This window comes from Sorex araneus, chromosome 4 (genome assembly GCF_027595985.1).
Source record: "Sorex araneus isolate mSorAra2 chromosome 4, mSorAra2.pri, whole genome shotgun sequence".
NCBI lineage: Eukaryota > Metazoa > Chordata > Mammalia > Eulipotyphla > Soricidae > Sorex > Sorex araneus.
Window position 1 is genome coordinate 59602943 of NC_073305.1, and position 23633 is coordinate 59626575.

The window sequence follows — 23633 nt, forward strand, 5'->3', positions numbered from 1 at the left end:
GACAGAGTACAAAACAAAATATCAATAAAACAAGAATTCCAAGCCCAGATCCTAATAGAGAATAAATCCAATGATCAATGTTCAGAAATTGGCTTCTAAATGATTGAGCAATAGTTTTAGCATTTTTTAACAGGTCGGTATTGAGGTGAGGGGCATTTTGAACATTCTTAATTTCCATATGTAATTTAAGTAAATTTAAGGACGAATTTTCATTATGCCAAATACCTTGCAAATGGTTTTTGATTCTATCCCATGAAAATTGCGATCGATTGTAAAAGACTTGTGTGACACAGATATGGTTATATTCATAATGACAGCGCAAATGTTGTAAGGTTTCAAAGCGCTGTAGCTCGTCCCCTAAAATGTTTACTGTGTCAAACAAGGTGTTTAGTTTTTGCTCTATCTTTATTTGTGTTTGTCTCAAGATGTTCTCATTAAAAATACCAAGTCAGATTATTCCCAAGGTTACTTAGAGCACGAGAAGTATGTACGTGCAGGATGTGTCCTGCTTATCTTGCTGGTAGGTTTTACCTTCAAGGCCCCTCTTTCAAGAGGCCCTCTGCACAGGACTCTCCCAAGCCCCCAGTGCAGGTCATACAAAGTTCATTGTCCCACGCTGGTCTCTAGTCTCTAGTCTATGTGCTCCAAGCAATCCCACTACAGTCCCCCCTTTTTTATTTTATAAGGAACGCGCCTCATTTTCTAATTGCAGTTTCCGAATTCTTTTTGCTGAAGTTTTGGCCATAGTTAGAAGCACCCGGAGACAAACACAACTAACAGCGATTAATACAATCAAGATCAAAACAGCAGAAGCAACACCGATAAGAGAATACAGCCAATGAGAAAATGAAAAAGGGGGAGATCGTTGTTTAAGCGCTTGTACAAATGCCTGAGCTTCTTGGACAAATGTTTCATCTAAGGATGGGGCATTATCAGTTTTTGAATGCTTTGGATAGCCCATAACAGAAAAACATTGAAATAAAAAATTTTTGTACTTGTGTTACATTTTCCCCAGGCAGGGGTGCTGCCCAGACATAGCCTGAAAAGGTGTCAACTGAAACATGAACATATTTTAAACGGCCAAAGGAAGGCTCATGTGTGACATCCATTACATCCTGTAATTTTTCCATTTCAAAAACAATTACACTTTGCTTTTCTACTTTTCACTGATGATATCTCCATACATTATCTTTCTGACTTAAGACATACATCTATAGTCATCCCACAAGTTTAAACTCACTGAAATTGGTACAACATGATCTCACAAGTTTGGACAGAAGTTGACAATCATCTTATTTAACATGGCAAAACTACTCTGCAGTCACAAACATTATATCGGTTCTTATAGATTTTCAAAAAGTTTTAAAGATACTCACAACTAAAGTTCTTACAACATATATTAACCTGGAGACATCTTTAGAATTCTGATTTCTAGGAACAACTTTTAAGATTAAAACACTCATAGATTACCATGAAACAGTAAGGATTCTACACTGGTGTACAAAATTCTCTGAAGTTCAGGATTAGGTTGGTACCGTAAATCCCAGACTAAGTCCTCAGGCCAATTCAGCCTGTGCTTCCCCATTTGGGTTCTGCTTTGCAGAGTCTTCTTTAGATTTTCTTGTGACTTCCAGCTGAGATCTGCTCTAGGCTGAAGTTTGGAGTGTTGGAGTTTCAGGTGGTCTGGAGACTGAGCCAGGAGGATGGATTTTACTCCAGATGAGGCCGTAGCAGGATCCAGAATGGATTAGTAGGTCTGTCATCTGTTAAAATATAAGCAGAGACCTTTCCTCCTACAAGGAGGTTTCCCACCCTTTCTTTTATTGTGTGTTCGTCAGATTTTAATGCAAATATAAGGATCAGTTGTTTCCCAAGCCCTTTCTCATTTACAGAGTTGCAAGAGCCAGATACCTAGAAGAGTTAACAAACTAATTTAGCAAGTCTTATCTGCTGAGCAAAAGTGTGATTAGAATTCACTGTTGAGGTTAGGGAGGGTCTGCATATCCAGTCTGACTGAGGCAGAGCTTGCTGAGCTGGGAATGCAGGGGGATGGGTGGATCCAGGGAAAATCTTTAAAAACTCCCAAAGTGACAACTGAGATTAACCCCTTATAATCCTGAGCTAAGTAGCTTTAAAAATTTTAGTTACCAGAAGTCTCAGAGATCAAATAAAACACAGGTACAATAAGTTTTTCAACCAATTTTGCAACTCTAGAAAATTATATTTTAAACTGAAGCATTATTCTTTGAACCTGTTTTCATAGATCACAATTATTTCAACTCACAAGATTCTCTAGGTCAAATAATTCTAATCCAGTGCAGATATAAATATATACATTGGTATAATAGCAAAAGACTTTTGGACCATCAATTTTTGTGAAACACGGTAAAAACTTCTTTGACTTAATTTTGAGAGTTTTTTGTACTTTACTTAAAATCATGAGCTTTCTAACTTTAACAATTCTACAATACAAACATGCTTTCAAACACAGAAAGAGCCCTATGGGTATATATATATATTTTTTTAACCAAACTTTGATAATAGCATAAAAAAAATTTGGACTGTCAATGTTTATGGAAACATAAGAAAACTTTATTTATTTTGAGGGTTTCTGTACCTCTGTTGCTTGAAAAACAGCTAAATTCCTCATTAAAATTGACTGAGGCTTGTAAGATAAAGCCTTGCACTCTCTGAATTCTTATTTCACTTTTTAGTTTTCTGGCTCTAGTTCTGTAGCTTTTTCTAGATAGCACAGATACTGGAATTCAAAAGAATTTCAACTGTTAATAACTATTAATGTTCTTCCAATAAGAAATTTAGACTAAAAATTTCAATTTTGTTGTAGGCGCCACATTCTAATCAGAAATCTTTGCTTAACCTGATCTAACAAGTTCCAAAGACACCTTAGATCTTATAAATTGCTGGGCTTCATATCACTCTGATCTCCCTTGATTTTTTCTGCCCAGGTCTAAGAATTACTGACTTCAAATTAGCTCTAACACTCGAGTGTTCCACAGACAGACAAACAGACAGACAAACAGATAGACAGTAAGTTCACTAAAAAACACCACACATACATGTGCACACGTCTGCAGTTGATCTATCAATCTGACCTTTTAGAAATGGCAGGGAGAAAACTGACAGACCGAGAAAGGAAGGAGCAGTCCCCAGGGCAAAATTAAGCCCTGTCGGCCGATTGGGAACATTGCTCCCCGTTTCCCCGCCTGACCAGCCAGTTCCCTGTCTGTTAAAAATGGGTCTAGAAAGCGCTTTTGTTTATATAAGCCGGCAAAACCTTTCCAAAATTGTTGAAACCTAAGGTGGTCAGATGCTAGCATTTTTCTTTCTTGGTCAAGACTAGTTTTGAGGCAGGGAACTAGTATCTTATCAGATTTGGGGATAGGCTACCTTAGTGATATACTTTTTCATTCCTGATATTATTAAACACTTAACCACATGATCTTGCATTTTCCTGCCTTCTCTGCTGATAATAAGCAGAACTAAGAGAAAGATAATGAGACAAATACACACACACTAAAGGCACACGTACAAAGCACACTCCTGCACTCGCTCGGACCAGTCCTTCTTTCACACGGGTGCGCACCCACTCACCACATTCACACTGAAATTCCTGAACCTGCCCTACAGATGTCCACATTATCTTTGGTCTTATCCCCCTGACAATGGGGTTGCTGGTAATCTAGAGAGCAAAAAAGCTCTCTCAAATTCAGGATTCCCTTGTAGGGGCTCTTGCATTTTTCTTACTGCATCAATCGGCGTTTTTTCTGCGCCATTCTCTCTATAGTATTCTTTTATCGTTTCCCCGACTTTTTTCCAAGTCTCTATATTCACGGTACCATCCTTAGGGAACCAGGGGCAAATTTCTCTCACAAAGTCTATGAACCTCACAAGCTGTCCCAACCCGACAGTTATTCCTTTCATTTTTAGAGATGCTTGTAGCATCTGTGCAAATATCGTCTGACTAGACGTTTGCCCCATCTTACCTCAAAACTTTAACTTCCGCGCGCTCACCTCTGAGGGTCCCTGTTCCGGGCGCCACCTGTCGGGGTCCAGCCCCTAAGAATGCAGCCGAGACAGGAGTTCTGAGGGACCAACAGCAGACACACAGCTTGGTGGCTGAGGGCTGAAGGCAAGTTTATTCTTTCAGCAGGGGGTTTATATACATAGCTAGTCACGTAGGCACTGTTATCTTAGCCCGAGAAGGTTAGTCACAAATTTACGTGGTATGCGGTTGTGCTTAGGAGGGGAAGGCACGAGAGATTACAGAGGAGGGTCTGTTTTGTCTCTTGTCTGTTCTCACAGCAGTCAGAAGAATTCCTCCTTCTAACACACTACAAGATGCCCCGTACGTCTGAAGAATTCCTCCTTCAGATATACGCTGGTGACGTCTCCTCCAAGGACTCCTCCCGGATTCCATGGGTCAATGTACGCGGGAAGCTTTCCAGATTCCCTGCCAGCAGGCACGTAGGCACAGGGGGTCACAGAAAGGACAGAAAGAAGCCCCACTTTCTGTAGTTCCCTCACACAAAGAGGGTTAATTAATACTTTCACTATAAATTACATTAGTCACTGTGAGAACTAAACAAATTTCCTGACAGTTATTTGACTGAGGAAGGACAATGTTAACCCATAAAGCAAGTACAGTGCAAAGCATTAAGCAGTAAATTGATCACCTCAGGTATAGAATGTCTAAAGTTTGAACAGTAAAAAACCAAGATTATTAGTAAATCTTCAGTTTCCAGTAAACACATGTCACTACCAGGCAAACAGACCTATGCTAAGTTTCTGTCATAATATTTTAGAAAATTTGAATTAATGAGAAAAGCATAAAATTATTCAGAGACAATGGTGGTGCATTAATATTTTTAAAAGCAGGTGCTAGGACAGCAGCGGTGTTCTCGGTAACAGCACTGAAAGCTGAGCAATGATAAAATACTAGCTTTCAGTTTCAGAGGGGGTTACTTTCCACTTGAATTTGATGCCTTCTAAACTATCAATCAAATATGAGGATAAGGAGAAAAATACTTTTCAGGCATTCATATTACAAATCAATTATCTTTAGCACACCTTTTATTTTATTTCTGTGCCAAGAAAATATAAGAATGGACTAAGAAGCTAAATCAGAGGTAAAAACAGTAATGCACAATGACAAGTTCTGGACATCCACATACAAAATTATTATCAAACAGCTTGCCAAGGTGAGGAGAGAACAAAGGCTGACTAGAAAATACTCAGGGACAGTAGTGGAGGATCAGTCATGGATTCTTTGGTGGTGGTAGTGCATGTGATAATTTGACATATTGATACCATGAACTTTAACACTATTATAACTGGCAAGCTACCCGTGACATATTCAATATGCCAAAAACAATAGCAATGACATGCTCTTCATGTTCCTGGTGAGAGCAGATGCCATTGGGCTACTCTAGCACGTGACAGGGACAAATGGAGATGTTACTGGCGCCCACTCGAGCAAACTGATAAGCAACAGGATGACAGTGACACAGTGATAACTAAATAATAATAAATAATCATTATAATAAATAATAATAATGAAGCGGAATAAGAGGAATGGAATCCAAAAGAGCAAAGATCAAAGCCATGCTAAGGAAGATCCCCAAATCCCTGGTACCACCTGGTCTCTGAACCTCCCAGAAGTGACCCCTTGAGCACAAAGCCAGCATTAAGCACTGAGCACAGCAAGGTGTGTTCCCCCACAAAGGAAAACCCCAAGAAATAAATATCAACTCTCAATTACTAAGCCACACATTGATCAACCAAAGGTTGTTCAAAAAGAGATTTTTAAAAGTTGGGAGAAAACCTGGGGTTCAAATTGTGCTAAAGAATAAAAGGCATGTGAAAAACTGCTCTACATCACTAATCATCAGGAAGATGCAAATCAAAACAACAATGACATACCATCTTATACCAGAGACTGGCACACATCCAAAATAACAAGAGTATCCAATGCTGGCATGGAAGTGGGGAGAAAGGGACTTTTCTTCATTGTTGCTGGGAATGCCGACTGGTCCAGACTTTTTGGAAAACAATGTGGGATTTCCTCAAAAAACTAGAACTTGAGCTCTTATTTGACCTAGCAATACCCCTTCTGTGACTATAACCTGGAGCCCAAAAACATAATGCAGAAACACCATTTGCACTTCTATGTTAACTGCAACACTATTCACGATAGCTAGAATCTGGAAATAAGCTGAGTGCACATGAACTTGGATAAATTTGGATGACTGGATAAAGAAACTTTGGTACATCTACACAATGGAATACTACAGAGCCAATTCAACAAAGTCATGAAATTTGCTTATAAATAAATGGATATGGAGAGTATCATGCTGAGCCAAAAAATTCAAAAGGAGAGGGACAGATATAGAATGACTGTATAACATGTGTGTGTGAGTATACATATATATGTATATATGTATATATATATATATATATATATATTATGAGACTAATTCCCAAGGCCAGGGGCCAGGAGTTCTGGTCAATGGTTGGAAGCTTGCCACAAGAGTGTGTGTGTGGAGAAGGGTGGTGCAAAGGGCAGATGGATAGAGAAGTGGTCACCATGGCAATAACAGTTGAAATGATCATTTTAGACAGGAACTGAATGTTGAAAGTAGGTAAAGGAATATGCATGATAACCTTTCATTATCTGTATTGCAAACAATAAGGCCCAAAAGGAGAGAGAGAGAGAGAGAGAGAGAGAGAGAGAGAGAGAGAGAGAGAGAGAGAGAGAGAGAGAGACTCTGAGAGAAAGAGCCTGCCATAGTGGCAGGCAGGGGTGGAGAAGGGGGAGGGGCGCTGGAGACCGGGAGGGGAAATGGAGATGATTGGTGGGGGAAAAGTACAGTGGTAAAGAAATGAGTGTTGGAACATTATATTGCTGAAATCCAATCATGAACAACTTTGTAAATGTCTTAATGTTAAACACATATTATGCTAAATAATGTCCCAGATTGGAGCAGAACAGTGAATTTGAGGGAAGAAACCCTTCAAGAAAATGTGCAAAGTTAGCATCCAAGAAATGGTAAGTTTGACATTGGAAAAATGTATTGGAAAATGTTTTTGAAGAGTCATTTGAAAGTCTGGTAGGATTTCATTGGCTTGCATTAAAATTTAGCAATTAAAAGGAGTCACATTTGAAATCCAGGTAAAACAAAGTGATGCAAGAAATGAAATGTAATCATGATGCACCCACTTCAGTGAACAGTAAGAAATATTTACATAGCCATAGTAATAAAACCGATGATGTGTAGTTAGTAAAAATTATGATGTAATTATACTTAAAGATGTAGAAGCCAGAGAAAGGGAATATAAAATGACTCCAATCTTCCTCTCTTTTAAGGAAATGGACAACATTTAAATTTAACAACCTCCCAAAAATAGTTTAGGCATATTCTTCAGAAATACAAAGTAATAACATGAGCGGGGGGAAGCTAAATTAGGATTTTAAATTAATTGACCCCGGGCAGAGTAAGATATACATAAGAGTTGATTCTGTCTTGGGGTAATGAGTGTATGCTAGTAATTTGAGATTATTAGTTCTGTTCTTTTAGTCCAAAGTCTTCCAATTCTGTAAATTGCCTCAGTTTCCTTCCTTGTCACCTTATCTTACAAATATTCTATTTTTAGAAGGGGGCCCAGAAAGTTGAATGTGTTGGAAGAACAGCATTTTCATATTTCTGTAGTCTGCATCAAATTTTGCATCACTCTCATCAAGAAAGAAATTCCATTGATGAACAACAGACTACAGTTGGGAAGAGATTCCTTAAGGTGTGGAATTTGCACTGGGAAAGGGAGCAATATGATGAACACCCAGCACCTAATACTACAATCTTATACTTAAAATATGAAAAAGGGAGAAAGAAAACTATGATATAAACTATGTTTTATATATATATATATATATATATATATATATATAAAGAGGTCAGTGACCATCTGGCATCATTTTAGTGACCTTTCACAACCTCCCTGAAGATGCCCTGCTGAATTTTAGTTACCTAAGAGTTGCACCACACCCACATAAAGCTAATCACTGAGCCAACTGGGAGTTGAGAGACACTTGGTTAAACCTAATAGACACATAAGACCCTGGCCTATCCAGTTCATATCTGACAGGTAGAAGGCAAGCAACACCATTACAGTGGGAAAAGCTCTCCCAGGGCCTGAGAAATAATATAGAGGTTAAGGTGCATACTATACATGTAGGGAGCCCAAATTTTGTCTCCAGCACCACGTGGGTCCCTAAGGAACATGAGTTAGCCTCAGAGGGCCTCACATACCTGCAGGGTGTGTCCCTAACAACCCTTCAGCACTGCTTGGGTGGCATGAGAAATCTATGGCACCATAGGGTCCCAGCAGCACCTATCCTTGGGTGCTAGCACTAAAGAGCAAGCCTGATTGCTGAGAATCACTGGTATGCTTTGGTATTTTTTCAGCCCTGGAAGGCACATGATGTGACTGACACCCCAGTTTCCCAATAAATTCAACTACCCCCACACCATGTCCCCAAAGTGATTCCCCAGCTACACCCAGATCTGCCTGGCCAAGGGAGACCAGCCACTGGTGGCCACTTAGGCTCCCTGGAATTTTGTGCCCGGGTATTCTCAAGTACTTGCAATCTGTAACTTGAGATTTCCCTAAGTCTGTTAGAACTTGGCACAGAGATATCACACAGCACTTGTGATGGCACATCATTGGTTGCCTCTCGGGCCTGCTTTAAGTTTACGCTTCTGCAATCTTGAATCTCAGTTGACCTCCAGGCTTTATAGAGCTTGACAGAGTTGCCCTCCAGCCCTGAAATGCTCAAGCTCCTGGTTACGGCCCAGGTCTGCAGTTATTTGTTTATAACCCTGATTCACTCACACCTGGTGCCACAACATTTCCAACACACACGCACATCCTCCCACTACAGGATACGACACAGGTCTACTTGACTTTGACACTACAGTTTTGACTTTGTGCTCACCCATGCAAATCCCACAATAGACACACAGGTATTCTCAGTGCCATGGTTGCTGATAGTTTGGTGACTGCAAACCCCCAGTTGTGCACAAGACTACTTAACATCTATACTCACAGCTGCTGCCAGGCACTATAAACATGTGCTGCCATTCAAGTTTGTTCAGTGTAGGTGCTATAGCCACAACAGAACATTCATGAGCACAAATTCCTGGTAGTTACTCAAGCACACAAAAACTCAAGAAGTCACTGTTACCCCCTGGAATTGTGATTGTGAACCCCTGATTACCAGTCAGATTTGTTTGTACCCGGTCTTTTGCCTCTAGCTTCACATCACATCTGGCACAATGACCAGAGAAGGAATTCACTTGCACTAATGGATGAAAATGAAAGCCTGGTAAGGAACATCAAGCATCTCAGAGTTTTCTAAATACTCTGACAAAGACTTCAAAGCAACGATACTATTGGTTATCACTAAAATGAAGAAATCTATGGAGAGGGAGTGGAGAGATTATACAGAGGGTAGGCTTTTGCCTTAAACATCACCAACTGGGGTTCAATAGCCTGCACCCCATAAAGTTCCACGAGTCTACCAGGAATAATCCTTGAATGCAGAGCAAGGAATAAGCCCTGAGAACTACTGGGTGTGGCCAAAACACCCCAAAAATAAACTAAAAAACAGTGGTGTTGGAATAAAAAACAGACAGTAGGTCGATTTGAATAGATTAAGATCTCAGAAATAGGTACTCTGCTATAAGAATACTCAATTAACAACTGAGAAGTAGAGACAACAAAATTAGAAAGAAAATTCTCTTCTACAGATGGTGCTGAGAAAACTGGATAGCCATGTACAAAAGGATAAAATTGGGCTATTATATCATAGTAACCACAAATGTTAACTCAAAATGGATTAAAGGCTTGGATATTACATCTAATATATAAAATGAATTGAAAAAGAACTTTAGTAAAACACTCCATGACATTGGCTTCAGTGGTATCTTTTATGGTTCAATTCCATTGGCAAAGAAAACAAAAATAAATAAACTTCCAAAGAAACTATCACTGGGGCTGGAGGATAGCACAATGGTTAGGGCATTTGCCTTGCACGCGGCCGACCCGGGTTCTAATCCCAGCATCCCATATGGTCCCCTGAGCACCGCCAGGGGTAATTCCTGAGTAAAGAGCCAGGAGTAACCCCTGTGCATCGCTGGGTGTGACCCAAAAACAAAAACAAAAAACCAAAGAAACTATCACTAAAACAGAAACACATTCTGCCAAAAGGAGAAAATATTAGTATACCACTTAACTGACAAATGGTTAAAAAATTAAGATATATAAAACATTCACAAAATTAAACAATAAAATAATAAACCACTCTATCCAAAAAATGTGAAGTGCTTAGCCAACACCCTCTCAAATAGATATACTAATGCCCAACTGACATGTGGAAAAAATAGTAATTGTTACTTACTATCAGGGCAATGAAAATAAAAACAGTGAGTCTTCAATTCTTGCCTGTGAGAATGACCTACCTAGAGCAGGCCTAAAGAACTAGTTGTAGCAGAGATGTGGAGAAAGGAGAACCTTTCTTCAGTGCTTCTGAAGTGTACATTGGTTCATTATCTATGAAAAACAACGTGGGTTTATTTCAAAAAATTGAAAAGGGTTATCAATATGATATGGCAAATTGACTCTATGCACCTAAACAAATATCACAAAACATGTCAAAAAGATATATGCACACTCGTATTCATTACAGAACTATTACAATAGCCACTATATTATATTTAATATATATATATATATATATTTAAACAACTCACGTACTCAGGGACAGATGGGTGGATAAAGATGTCCAATACATGCACAATAAACTGCTATTCATCTGTAAGAAAAGATGAAGTTTTACCTTATTTTAGATAGGACTGGTGGAGTCACGCTGGATAGAATAATTCAGAAACAGTAAGTAAGCACAATCATCTTATGCATGTGTAAGATTTAAAAAAAAAAAAAAGCTGGAGTACAGGGCGGAGGCGCTTTCCTTGCACACGGCCAGATTTCATGCCCAGCATCCCTGAGCAGTGCCAGGGGGAATTCCTGAGAGCAGAGCCTGGAGTAATCCTCCGATCATCACTGGGTGTGGCCCCCAAAGCAAAACCTGACTTTGAAGATTCAGTCTGGATTCAAGGGAGAAGGATAGGTTTCCATAAATAAAAATAAAAATACACGTACATACATATGTGGAAGAAATGATTGGTGTTCATTTTTACAGATAATGACATTTGATTGTTCGTTACTGGTAGCTAAGTTCAGGTGGGTCAGCAGAAGGTCTGTCTGACAACACTCTGGAGAGATCAAGCAGCACCTCCAGGCTCTGATACAGCGCATAAGAAGGAAGAGGGTCATCGATGACTTCAATGCCAAGAGCAGACGTGACGTCAGGACGTACCTGGACGTGGCGCCCACGCTCGCCTTTGCCCATGGGCACCGTGATGTGCGCGAGACGAGACTCAAGCGCCAGGGCGCCGAGAGCTTGAGCTGGCCGCTGTCCTGCTCCAACGGCACCCCCGTCTTCCACAGGTCCACCTCGCAGATGGCCCTAGACCCCAGCGCCAGGCTTTCCGCCCTGGACGTGTTCCGGGAGGAGCCTTCGTGCGCCAGAATCACGCAGTTCGCCGGGAGGAAGGAGAACGGGCAGACCTTCAGGATGCACCAGTTGCGGAAGACAGTGGGCCTGGGGTGGCTTCCTGGAGCGCAACTGGGATGAGGCCGGGGTAGATGTGCTCAAGGTGCCGGGCCGGCCTGGTGCTGGTGCAAGAAGTCAACGTGTTTCTGCGGCGACCGTTGCATGAACTGCCAGTCTGAGCGCGAGGACACCGGGCAGCGCCCAGTGCAGCACGAGAGCTCCAGGGCCCAGAGGTTGACCACCTTGCCCGTGCATGACCCCTAGCTCCCCGGGTGGCAACTAGGGGAACAGTGAGAGCCACCGAGAGACCCTTAGACTTGGGGGGGCGGCTACTATCCTAGGATAGCCTGAGCGAGGCCTGGTGACTCCGGATCTTGGCATCTGTGCCTTTCTGCCTCACCTGGAGAAGCTGCGCCGCCTCCATTTTTGAAACAGGTATGAACTCTTGCACAGTGCATAAAGAGGCTCTTTATGTAAGAGGAGATTTTCTTATTAAATACGCACCCATGTTTTACACACACACACACACACACACACACACACACACACATACACACAGAGTACTTACATTTTTGAAGTAAAATATTTATTTGTATTGATCAGAGGGTCCAAGGATAAGTAAAAATCTATGGGGAGGAAGTACTTTATTTGACATATTTTAAAATATTTAATATTGAAAAATGAATGAATCATTATACTTGAACTGCTATCTGTGATGACAATATTGATGCACATTTGACAAATTATAAAGGAATAAAGGACTTTTGTGGAAAGTTAATAAAGAAAAGGCTAATAGGACCCTATGATAGAATACACTTCATAAAAGATACATAGTTCATATTTCTAAAATTATTGACGTCTTCAGCCAAATCTAAAATAATATTCATATTTTAAAAATCTATTTTGTGTGGCCATTCTGTCTTGGATTGCATTTTTACACAGTTAATGTTTTAAGAAATGGAACTCTAGTAGAATAATGAATGTGTATACCTGCATTTTAGACATGTCCATTAGGCTAATTAAAATCTAGTATGGTCACAGCTTTTTAATTACTTTTCATCATTGCTGCAGTCAATGAAGCTAGGTTTATTACCAACTATAATTTCTCACTTATAATAAATCTTCATGAAACTTGAAAAGAATTTCCAACACTGAAATTCCAGAGACATAGTTTTCTGTATAGCTTTGCTTGGAGCAGAATGCATAAGCAAGTACTACTTACTTGTTATCTGAAAAGACCAACAATGCAAATAAGACTAAGACATGTTTTTTTTCTAAATACAATTGAATGCTTAAACTTTCTTTCCCTGCATTTCAGTGTGTTTATTTTCTTTTGTTGATAACAATGAACCTCTCAGGAGCCAATACATTGAATGACTTTGAGAGCTAGAGGATCTAAAATTTTGTGTTAGTTTTGTCATATACTGACTATTCTTTTGTTTGTTTACTTGAAGTCACATTAGATGATAAGAACTCTGTGGTGCTGGGAGTTAAACCCTGGCCTCCTGCATGCGGAAAAAAAAATTGTTTTGGTTCCTGTGTTATCTCTCCAGCATATACAGTTGTTTTTCAATAGTGACAAGTCTCATAACTATGAAGCTTGATTTCTTCAATTGTACTAAAGAATTTAATTAATCTTCTATGCTTTTTTTTTTTAGAAATACGTACAAGAAAATAGAAGAACTTTACAAATTGTAAATCCTGAGGCAGATGAAGGTAAATAAATTAATGAATCAAAAAGTGATACAGTAGAACAAAAGAAACAAAGATAGATTTGATTGTTTCTTATTTTGTGGTTTAATACTTATTTTCATATAGCTTCTGTGGTTTATAATACTATTAATAATGGTTTCTCATGCACATAATTCTAACAAGATGAGGTGCAGATAATCTCCAGACTACAGCAGAAGATGGAAAAGACCCTCAGCAGAAACCAACAGATGACAAGAGAAAAATCAGGATGATGCCAAGAGGAACAATGTAAGAATCACTGGTATACCAGAGGGATAGGAAGAAACCCCTGATAAAGAAGCAACTAACAAAGCTATAATTGCTGAGAAGTTTCCAGAGCTGAATAGTGCATCCACCCAAATCCAGGAGGCCTGATCAGGGTAACAGCTAAAAGAAATACAAATGAAAATATACCAAGACATATCCTAATCCACATCATACTCTAAGGTTGTAAAACAATTCTTCAAGCAAATAACCTTCTCAAAAAAGCCAGAGTGGCCATATTAGTATCAGACCCCATAGACTTGGCTCTAAGAGACACTGTAGGCCATTTCTTAATGTTCAAGGTTTCTGCACAACAGGAAAAACTCACACACCTAGATGTATATGCACCTAATGAAGAACCAGAAAAATACTTAAAACATCTGCTTATAGACTTGAAGAAAAACATTGACAACAACACAATAATAGTTGCAGATTTTAACAACACTTAATCACCTCTGAATAAATCAACCAGACATAACAGCAAGGAAATACTTTCTTTGAGGGAAGAAATGGAAGAGAGGGGGTTAGTAGATGTATGTAGGACATTTCATGCCCCAAAAGATGAATACATTTTGTCTTCAGTGTACATGGGACATTCTCCAAGATAAACCACATGCTGGGACACCAAAAATACTTCCATAAAATTAAGAGGATGGAAATTATATCAACCATCTTTTCAGACCGTGATGCACTGAAAATAGATGTGAATCACACACAGAAAGAGAGAATCAAGTCAAACACCTGGAAATTAAAGAGCTCACTACTGAAAAATCAGTCTAAGCTTAAAGAGGAAAGCAAAAGATTCCTGGAAGCAAATGAGTTTGAGGACATGAGCTATAAGAACTTGCGGAACACAGAAAAAGTAGTGTTAAGAGAAAAGTATATAGCTCTGCAAGCATTTATTAGGAAGGAAGAAAGGGCCCACACAAATAACTTAACCTCACAGCTTAAGATCTTGGAAAATGGCCAGCAAAAGGAGCTCAAACCAGGCAGGAGGAAGGAAATAATAAAACTTAAAACAGAAATCAATGAGCTGGAATCACAAAATACAGTCCAAATGATCAACGAAATAAAGAGTTGGTTCTTTTGAGAAAATAAACAAGATCTGTAAAGCACTAGTGAGACTCACAAAGAAACACACAGAGAAAGAAACCTAATAAATTATCAGAAATGCAAAGTGAGACATCACAACAGAAACTGCAGAAATCCATAGATAATCAGAGATTATTTTGAAAACCTTTACTGCATAGAACAAGAGAACCTTGAAGAAATGGATAAATTCTTGGATTCTTATAACCTCCCAAGGCTGAACTAAGAAGTTTTGGAATACCTAAACAGACCTAGCATGATCAAAGAAATTGGAATGGTAATTAAAGTCTTCCCTAAAACAAAGCCCAGGCCCAGATGGATTCACTAGTGAATTCTTTCAAGCCTTTAAAGAGGACCTACTGCCAATTCTGTTCAAGCTTTTCCAGGAATTTTAAGTAAAATTACTTAATTTTAAGTAACAGATACCATTCCAGTTTCTATGAGCAGATACCAGCCTGATAACAAAAGCAGACAGAGAGACAACAAAAAATTAAATTACAGACTGATATCCCTGATGAACACAAATGCAAAGATCTTCAACAAAATACTAGCAAGTAGAATCCAATGACTCGTCAAAAAGATCATACACCGTGACCAAGTAGGGATTCAACCCAGGGATGCCAGAATGCTTTAACATTTGCAAGTCAGTCAACAAACTACATCAAATAAATTTTAAAAATCTATATGACCACATCAATAGATGCAGAGAAAGAGAAAGCATTTAACAAGATCCAGCACCTGTTCATGATAAAAAACTCTCAACAAAATGGCAATTGAAGGAACTTCGATATAGTCAAATATACTATATATACTCAATATAGTCAAAGTCACTTGCCAAAAGCCCACAGCAGGCATTATTATTTTTGATTTATTTATTTTAACTTAAAAGTTTCTTTATAAGCTTCTAAATGTACGTGCTTTTGTACATCAACTAATATCCAAGAAAAACAAAGCAGTAAATTAAGAGTCCAGACATCTTAGGCTGAACTTGACTTCTGGGCTCCAGAGAGAGGAAACTTCCTGATGAAACTTTTGATTCTTTTTCTCTAAACTTGTCTTTCTTGCTCTGGTGCTCATTTCTTTCTCAAGTTTCAGTCTGAGAAAACGATCCACATAGGGTAATGAAAAGAATTGTTTTCTCTTATATTTTTTTATTTAGGTACCAAAGTATAGGCCACTGTTTAAACTTGTGCCAGATAACACTTCCAAAAATGTCTCTCCTCCAAGCACCAGGTCTAGCATTTTCTTGACCAGTCTGAAGAAGTCTTATGGCATCTTCTCTTTCCTTGACAACTTTATCTAATGCTTCCATGGATTTTATGACCTTGTCTAGCTGCTCCGGACTGGGCATGGGCAACCTCTGCCATTTGAGTCAGGAGCATGTTTCTCTCCTTCAGCAGAATATACCAAAGCTTATGTAAATCTTCATTACTTCTGTTCCATAACTGCTGGCAGGTCCAAGCAGCACCAGATTTCACTTTTTCTTCCCCCCAATTCTTGGGATCATCAAAAAATTCCTCCAGTCCTTTTCTTGGCAATGTAGTATGAAGTCATCAACACTGGTGAAAAGATACAGCACTTATATTCTGTGTAAAGAGAGTAAGACAAAACCTAAAACCAGTGCCCACGAGGCTCTGAACACTTATTAATGACTTGGAAGCCTTCAGAGCGGTAGAAACCTTCCTGCAAAGATTTTCTCAGTGGTCGCAGTCATTTTTTTTCACACAAGAAACTCCAGAAGGCATTATTCTTAAGGGGGAGAAGCCACAAGCTTTCGCTCTAAGATCAGGCACAAGACAAGGTTGCCCACTCTTGTGACTCCTATTCAATATGGTACTGGAAATACTTGCAACAGCTAGGCAAAAGAAAAGATATTGAGGGTATCCAGATAGGAAAGGAAGAGTCAAGTTCTCACTATTTTCAGATTATGTGATACTGTACTTAGAAAATCCTAAAGTCTCTACAAAAAGTTCCTAGAAACAATAGCTAAGTATAGTAGAGTGGCAGGTTACAAAATCAATACACAAAATTTCATGTTTTTTCCTATATGCAAATAATGAAAGAGAAGAAAGTGATAATAAAAAATAATCTTGTTCACAATTGTGCCACAGAAAATCAAATACCCTAGGATCAGCTTAACTAAGGAGATAAAGGACCTATACAAATAAAACTACAAAACCCTACTTCAAGAAATAAGAGGATATGAGGAAATGGAAACACACCTCCTGTCCATATATTGGGAGAATTAACATTGTCAAAAAGTCAATACTCCCCAAAGCATTATACAGATTCAGTGTGGTCCTTATAAGGATATTTGAGACATTTTTCTAAGAAATAGACAAGATACTCCTGAAATTCATATGGAACACTATATAGCACTGTCGTCCCATTGCTCATCGATCTGCTCGAGCAGGCACCAGTAACTTCTCCATTGTGAGACTTGTTGTTATTATTTTTGGCATATTGAATACCCCATGGGTAGCTTGCCAGGCTCTGCCATGAGGGCGGGATACTCTCAGTAGCTAAGACTCCACAAATACCTAAAGCAGTCCTTGGGAAAAAGAAGATGGAAGACATCACTTTCCTCAACTTCAAACTATACTACAATGTGCTAGTAATTTTTTTAGCTCTTAAAAATTTTTAATTTATTTTATTTTTATAAAGTTTTTCACAATAGTTCATTGCATTTAATATTCAAACACCAACCCTGCCACCATGCACCTTCCCAGAAAGTGGTAGTAATTAAAACAGCATGGTATTGGAATAGAGACAGACTTGCAGAACACTGGAATAGAGTTGACTATCCTGGCACAGACCCTCAAATATATGACCACCTAATCTTTAATTAGGGAGCAAAATAAAATAAAACGGAGCAAAAAAAAAATATTCTCTTTAACAAGTTGTCTGGGAAAACTTACAGCTACATGTGAAAAAAAGTTACATGGTTACTAGAATGACCTCTAACTCCATGTACAAAAAACAAAATCAGACCAAAATGGATAAAAGACCTCAACATCAGACCTGAATCCATAAGATACATGGAAAAAACATAGGCAATGCCCCTCATGATATTGAAGCTAATGGCATCTTCAAAGATGAAACACCATTGACCAAGCAAGTGGAAGCACATATAGATAAATGGAACTACATTAAGCTAAGAAGCTTCTGCATCTCAATAGAAACAGTGACCAAGATACAAAGAGAGCCTATGGAATGGGAAAAACTATTCACCTAATTACTCATCTGATAAAGGGTTAATATCAAAGATATACAAGGCACTGGCAGAACTTTACAAGAAAAAAATACAACACCATCAGGAAATAGGGAGAAAATATGAAAAAATTTCCTCATAGAAGATATTCGAATGACAAAGAGAAAAAAGATCCTCTTCACCAGTAATCATTAGGGAGATGCAAATCAAAACAATATGAGATATCATTTAATGCCAGAGACTGGCACACATCCAAAAGAGGAAAAGCAATGGTGTATATCCCTTTACCTACTTTCAACACTCAGTTCTGGTTCAGAGTGATCATTTTCAACTAATGTTATCATAATGGACCCTCCTCTATCTTAACTAATCTCCACCCCACACATTCTTGTAGTAATTTCAACAATTGATTAGTCTTCCTGGCCCATTTTCCCTGGCCTTGGATATTAGTTTCATATCTCACAAATGATTAGTCCTCCTGGCCCATTTTCCCTGGCCTTGGATATTAGTTTTATATCTCACAAATGAATCCTATTTGTCATTCTATATCTGTCTCTCCTAACTCATTTCACTCAGCATGATACTCTTCATTTCCATCAATTTACAGGCAAATTTCATGACCTCACTTTTCCTAATAGCTTTATAGTATTCCCTTGCATACATGTACCATAGTTTCTTTTCCATTTGTCTGTTCTTGGGCATTCAGGTTGTTTTCAAATTCTGGCTTTTGTGAGCAGTGCTGCAATGAACATAGAGATCATGTTTCTGCAGTGTGTTTTTGTATCCCCAGTGAATATTCCCAGCAGTAGTGTTGCTGGACCAAATGGGAGCAGCTCAGTTTCTAGGTTTTTGAGGAATGTCATATTGTGTTCTAAAAAAGTTGAGCCAGTCGGCATTCACACCAGCAATGAATGAGGGTCCCTTTCTTCCCAAACCCATGTCAGCACTGATTGTTCTTTTGTATGTGTGCCAGTCTCTGTGGCATGAGAGAGATAAAGAGAAAGAGAGAGAAGAGGGGTGCCTGCCATAGAGGCAGAGATGGAAGATGGTTTCGGGTGGGAGGGAAACTGGGGACATTGGTGTTGGGAAGTTACTCTGCTGGAGGGACAGGTGTTGGAACATTGCGTAACTGAAACCCAATCATGATCAGCTTTGCAATACTCTATCTCACTGTGATTCAATACAATTTTAAAAGTATTAAAAAAAATTTTTCTTTTTGCTTTTTGGGTCACACCCGGCGATGCAGAGGGGTCACTCCTGGCTCATGCACTCAGGAATCACCCCTGGCAGTGCTCAGGGGACCATATGGGATGCTGGGATTCGAACCCGGATTGGCCGCGTGCAAGGCAAACGCCCTACCCGCTGTGCTATCGCTCCAGCCCCCGGTATTAAAATTTTTTAAATGAATTTTTAAAAAGAAACTGATAGGATTTAATGATAGACTATAACTGAAAAGAGAAAAAGAAGACTAAGATATCTGTCTTGAATAATTAGAAGAATAGTTCTGCTATTTGTAGAAATAAGGAGGGAATAATTTTGTAATGTAGGTAAAACTACACCATAATAATATGTTTAATTTGATATTCAAACGGAGCTATCTAGAGGACATCTAGTAGTTGACTAAATATCTAGTAGTTGACTAGAGAATTGAGATATGGACAAGAGTAGCATTAAAACCATGAGAATATATACTAGTACTTGTAATACCTCCAGGCACAGACTGGGTACAAAGACATTTAGCCATGTAATAACTGCTGTCAAGCTTAGTCATGACATGCCTGTCACTGGCTCAGAAAGTGGATTTCTTTTCAGACTAAAATCAAGTCTTATCCTTTACCTACAAAATATTCTTATGCCATATTTATTTATTCACCATTGAACTAAGGTAGAACAGAGTCTTTAGACACATGCAGTGTCGCCGTGCTTATGGACAAGACAATTAGGGGAACTATTTCTGCCCTCCCTCTCTCCCTCCCTCCTTCCCTCCCTCCCTCCCTCCCTCCCTCTTTCTCTCCCTCTCTCTCCCTTGCATCCTCCTTCCTTCCTCTCTCTCCCCTTTTCCTTCTTCCTCTCTTTCCATACTATATGTAGATACAGGTTACATATTTTTTAATTTAAAACATAGTATAATCTATCTAAAGCACTTCTGGTACAGACAGATTGGTGGGTGGGAAGTAAATGAGGGTAAGGGTCCATTGGTGGAGGTAAGTGGATGCTGGTGAAGGGGTCATTGTTGAAATGTTGTATGCCTGAAACCCAGTTATGAATAACCTTCTAACCCCTCAGTGACTAAATGAAAGATAAAATGTAAATTTTTAAAAGGTGGTAAAGGTCAGGGAGATAGTACTGTGATTAAGGTTCATGCCTTGTAAGCACCTGTCTCAGTTCAGTCCCTGTCACTCATGTCCCTCCACCCCCGCCCGGCAGTATCACTGGATGTGGCCCTGAAGTTCTCTGAGTCCTTTGGATATGGCTGTGGTGGCCCCAGGCAACTTTATAGTCTCAGGTCTTATTACTGACTGAACTACTGTTATGGTTTGCTGAATATCACTGGGAATGGTCCCTCTAGTCCCCTAAAAACCACTTATAAGCTCTACCTTCCCAAAAGAAGTGTCCAAAATAATAGCAACTTTGTTACTGTTTGTTGAGTTCAGGTGGCTTCTACTAGAGTTTCAGTGTGAAGGAGTTAGGAGATGTTGCCCAGTCCAGAGACTCCAGGATGTACGGCTTGGGCCAATGACTTGATACAGAGGCAGATGGGAGATGGGCATGGCTGTTGGCTCCTGGAAGTTCTGGGGATAGTGGGTGGCTACTCACCTCAACTCTGAAAATGCCCGGGTGAGAACCCGGAGACTGGGGTACCTGAAATTATTCTGTTGGACGACTTTGCAGAGAGCATTCTTAAAGAGGTGGATTTGAGCCCTCGGTGTGGCTGGAGTGGTGAGTGTAGGTGCAGTTGCAGGGCCTTCGGCAGGGCCGATTCTTGGCCCATCTGCCTCCTGAGGGCACCTGAGAGCCTTCAGCCACATAGGCTGGTATTTTCATTAAGTTTTGCTGCGTGGCCAGTGTCTCCTAGGAGATTTAGTCAGGAATCAGTAGAGCAGGGCCAGTGGGCAAGTCCACATTGCTGGGACCACTGCAGGGGCTCTCAGCAGGGTGTGCTCACAGAATAACAGCACAGAAAGCAACACACATACAACTCAGCTAGCAACAATGTTATCCCCATTGATTTGCTCGAGTGGGGACCAGTAACATCTCCATTGTGAGACTTGTTACTGTTTTGGGCATATCGAATACACCACAGGTAGCTTGCCAGGCTCTCTCCTGTGGGCGAGATACTCTCAGTAGCTTGCCGGGCTCTCTGAGAGGGGCAGAGGAATCAAACATGGGTCGGCTGTGTGAAAGGCGAATGCCCTACTGCTGTGCTATCGCTCCAGCCCAAAAACAAACAGCTTAATAAATTATTAGACAAAGACTTAACAATTCAATTATCAGTTATAACAATTTTCACATAAAAATTATTTTATATCGTGTCTTTGTGATTGCTAGATTTGGGAGTCCTTCCAGCACAGAGAGGGGGACAGAGACGAATAAAGTGAAGGAAATAGAAATTTATTGGAGCACAGTCCTGGGCAGACTCTGTGAACCTCGGGTGAGGCCAGGATAGAGCTGCACCCAGGGAGAGACAGAGGGGGGATTTTAAGTTGTCTTTGACAGGGAAAGGGGAGAAGGGAACAACGACCAGTGAAACCACTGTGCCTGGTCTGGCCTGTTACCTGTAGGTGACAGATGTGAGGAAGCATGGAAAGCAGCCTGGTGGCTTCCTGTCGTCAGGTGGAACATAAGTCCTGTCTTCCTCCTGGGACAGGTAATCTCTGGTCCTGGGAATGTTGCTGTCTCATCAGCCAGTCGCCATTCAGTGATCTAATCAATTTCAACTCTATAATTGTATCAATAGTTATGACTTTTATCTAGATTAAAACAAAAAATATAATAACAACTTGTCCAAGTACAGAGTCCTACCAAGAACCTAGCATAAAGCTGAGTCATATGATACATTATGAAAGGTTCTCCATCATTTCACCTGTTGACTGTAAGAAATAACCTTATGCATTTATCTGTACATAGTTCATGAAACGTGGTGATAGTTTTATATTTCTAATTTTCTTTCATAACTGAGTTCAATAAAATTGATAAGAATTGATATGTTTTCTTCCCATATTTACTTTTTTCCTGATTTAAGTAACATTACTCCTCTCATTTGATAGCAGTGAATTACATGATCAAGTACTCATCCTGGGAGATCCCTCCATGAGCCAGATTAGATTTGAATTTAACTTCAGTACTTGCAAACTTTATCACCTTGAACTCATTGCATAATCTCTTTATCTCAGTTTTTCTAGTATTGTAGAGTACTAAGTACTTTGTACCAATGATTAGGGATTCTGTCATTGTAGTTGTAATATGCATCCTAAAGCCCTGATTAATCTTGGGTTGCATATCTCAGGGTATTAGTAGTTCTGAAGAGGAATACAAAAGTAATGAGTAGCCATCACTGAACTGCAGCTTGCATGATGATGGTAGTGTTGCTGACCAGAGAGAGCATGGTGAAGGAGGTTGTGTGTTTCAGGGGAGTTCTAATTCTGTTAAAGTTGCATGGAAATTTCTATGAGCTTGAGATATTGTGTGCACCCATAAAAATTCCAGGTAACATGAAGGCAGTATCACTTCCTAGGATCCTATGCATTGGATTGATCCAAGTGTATCATGTTAACTAGTGACCATTGGGACAAGGATAGGTTTGGTGGGGATTGATGTTGGTGAGCCCCACAGGTGGCTTATGTGAGTCGGGGAGGAGAGAGATGGTCACTTTTTCCTGATCCACCTCTGCCACCTCTAGAGCCAGCTAGGAAGACTAGGACTAATAAAATCTATGACGAGCCCCCACTCGGCCACACCAGCCTCACCAGGTGGCCATCAAGCCACACCTGGTGTCCACTTGGTCTTGTTGACACAGAAGATCCTCACGAATCTTGGCCAAGATCCTCGATTTCTCCAGGATCCATGGACTCACATTAGGACAAGGAATTGCTCTTTGCAAGAAAGGAAAGTTAGTTCTAGACCTTATTCTGGTTTATGGGGCTCTTGTCTCACCTCACAGAAAAGAATCTCAAGAGTAGAGAAGATTTGATTTGGAGGTTTTTTGAAGTTGAGGAGGGAGGGAAAGAGAGAGAGAGCATAACATGCTCAAGGGAGAACATGCGCTTCTCCAAGGGTGGAGAGAGCCCCTCCACACACCCAGGCATTACATTAAAAGGTACACAGCTCAAGAAGGGAGATGCAGGCAACACATGTGCTTGGGTGCCACATGTGCTCGGTCACATGGGCACAAGCAGCATATGGGCTCAGGCAGCATATGCGTGCCCTCCCCTTGATCATAGTGGCTCTTATAGGGTTTCTCCAAGCCACCCCACTGGGGCTTTCTACCTAGATAAGTCTTATTGCTAGGGTTGTTGATAAGTGGGTAGAGTTGGAAGTAGTCTTCTTTTAAACTTCTTTTCTTGACCTTTGTTCCTGCTGGAGCTTCTCTCAGAGGGTGGCCCAGTCTTCTCTGGTCTGGACTAGCTGAGGGTTAATCAGATTAAAGGA

General features: G+C 39.9%; 1 pseudogene; it reads right to left on the minus strand.

The window, feature by feature from the left end:
- Positions 1 to 15750: 15750 nt before the first annotated feature.
- On the minus strand, positions 15751 to 20976 carry LOC129404325 (39S ribosomal protein L47, mitochondrial-like; annotated as a pseudogene).
- Between the last annotated feature and the right edge of the window lie 2657 nt (positions 20977 to 23633).